Source organism: Myotis davidii, unplaced genomic scaffold, assembly GCF_000327345.1.
Source record: "Myotis davidii unplaced genomic scaffold, ASM32734v1 scaffold461, whole genome shotgun sequence".
Taxonomy (NCBI): Eukaryota; Metazoa; Chordata; class Mammalia; order Chiroptera; family Vespertilionidae; genus Myotis; species Myotis davidii.
The window spans coordinates 2,483,865-2,486,415 of NW_006295825.1; the positions used below are offsets into that span (position 1 = coordinate 2,483,865).

Here is a 2,551-nt window from a genome sequence, read left to right on the forward strand (position 1 = left end):
ACATATGTAATGCCGTAATCAATAAAGGAAAAAAAAAAGAATGCATACAGAACCTAAAAAAAAAACCCCACCACCTATATAACATATAAGGCAGAATTGAATAAATACTAGACAGGGATATAAACTCTTCAGTAGGAACACAGAGGAAGAACTGATCCATTACATGGGAAATAAGTAATTTCATAATTATGTTAATATTTGAACAATTCTGAGGCCCACATTCTGTTCTTCTCTATTACAGTTCTTGTTTATATTACTTGTTTCTCTATTCTCACAGTCATTTTGCTAAATTAACCTTTTATTACCTTTCAATAATACTATTGAGCCCTGTTAAGTGGTCTCATCTACCTTTTTAGCCTTTAAGAAACTGTCCACTGCACTCCTAGTGCTACAACACTAATTTAAGCCCCCAGAATCTCCCCACTGAGTTACTACAATAATCTTTTTAGCTATTTCCCTGCTTCTAGTCTTATTCCTCCCTCCAATCCATTCTCTACATAGGCATGGATGTTACGTCAATCTTCAGCTAAAATCCTTCAAGGCCTTTTCTTTGTCTACTTTAGGATAAAACCAAACTCCTTAGAATGAGACATAAAGGCTTTCATAATAAGATGCTGCCTACTGTACTGGCTTAAGTAGTATCCCCTCTGAATTTACATCCACCAGAACCTTACTTGGAAATAGAATCTCTGTAGATGTAAATGAGTTAAGGTCATACTGGATTAGGGTGGACCCGAAATCTAATGACTGGTGTCCTTATAAAAGGGGAGAACACATAAAGACAAAGACACACAGGAGGCAAGCTCTTCCTCCAGGGAGCATACCCTCAACTTCTCTCTGCCCCTCCCCTTCTCCTTCCCCCAACAGGTAATTTCCTAAACTCTAAGGGACCCCACCCCAACCAAGTAGCAATGGGCAGTGGCAGTTTGTCCAGGGCTAACCCCGAGGCCCCTTTTTCTCTGACTTCCTAGTAAGCCAAAGCAGACCAGACTAGGCTCATTTCCCCAGCCCTTTCTTGTTTCACTGTCCCCGGCTTTAATATATATATTTTTAAAAAGATACACAGGAAAGAAGGCCATTTGCAGAGAGATGCAGAGACTAGAATAACAAGCTACAAACCAAGGGCTGCCTTACAAGCACCAGAGGCTGAAAGAGGGAAGAAAGCATTCTCCAGGAGAGCCTTTAGAGCAGTGGTTCTCAACCTTCTGGCCCTTTAAATACAGTTCCTCATGTTGTGACCCAAGCATAAAATTATTTTCATTGCTACTTCATAACTGTAATGTTGCTACTGTTATGAATCGTAATGTAAATATTTGATATGCAGGATGGTCTTAGGCGACCCCTGTGAAAGGGTCATTCGGCTGCCAAAGGGGTCGCGACCTACAGGTTGAGAACCGCTGCTTTAGAGGGAGTACGGCACTGCTAACATCTTAATTTCAATGTTGAGAACTGAGAAAGAATAGATTTCTGTTGTCGTAAGCCAACCAGTTGTGTTACTTTGTCATGGCTGCCTTAGGAAACTAATACACCTACTAGTCCATTTTAACTTCAAACAATACTTAATTACTTGTGGTTCTCCAAAGCTCTCAAACTGCTGAGCCTCTGTACATGTTGTATCTTCTACCTGGAATTCCCTTTCCAGATCTGTCTGCTTGAAAATTCCTATTCATCCCTTACATCTCCTCTTAAACACTATTTCTTTTGTGACTCCTTGAGTGGGCTTATGAACTCTCTCCTAAAGACCTATTGTACCTATAACATGTGGCTATCATATCAATTACCTTAATTAAAGGTAATTATTTGTATTCAAACACATCTTTCCACTAAATTTGAAATCCTTAAGGACTGGAATTAGGCCTTTATCTTTTAATTTCCCAGCACCTAGCAAAAAAACCTAGCACATATACAGTGCTGATGAACAAATATTTCCAGTTAAGCTGTCTGCAGCACTGCTTTGAATGCAATTCTCTGTTTAAGAACCTTCTATGGCTCACATTAATTTACAAAATAAAAATGTGAAAACTTCCTAGCTAAACATTTAAGCTCTGGTTTTACCTACCTAACCCTAGTCTATTTCTCACATAATAATGCTTTTTAGGAGTACTATCTAGGTTGCTTAAATTCAGTATTCCATATATATATCTCCCATGCTATTGTGTACCCATGCCTTCTGACAGTTCATTCTGCCTGGAATGCTTTTTCCCCATCATCCCCAAACATCCATTTTCTTGGATATTTACTTGTAATGAATGGCAGCTTCCCTATAAAAAGCCTCTTTTAATCCCCTCAACTGGAAGTAGTCTTTCCCTCCTCTGGATTTCCACTGTACTTTATTTATATCTCCATTAGTCTTAAAGATGCATATATAATCTTTTCCCCTATTTGTCTCTGAGTTCTTTAACGCTTTGAGGTCCAATTTTATTTTTGGAATTCAAACAGTCTGGTCAAAATTAATTGTTAAACTGGACCAGAGGGCCGGAACAAAAGCATGGATGGAGTGTTTGTGTGAACTAATATAAATTCAAAGTAAACATCATTACATAAAAGGGTA

At 38.5% G+C, this 2,551-nt stretch overlaps 1 protein-coding gene across 1 annotated transcript in view; it reads right to left on the bottom strand.

Annotated features, from left to right (window-relative positions):
- Window positions 1-2,551, bottom strand: part of TRIP4 (thyroid hormone receptor interactor 4) — a 71,757-nt gene that overhangs the window by 30,515 nt on the left and 38,691 nt on the right. The window lies entirely within an intron of this gene.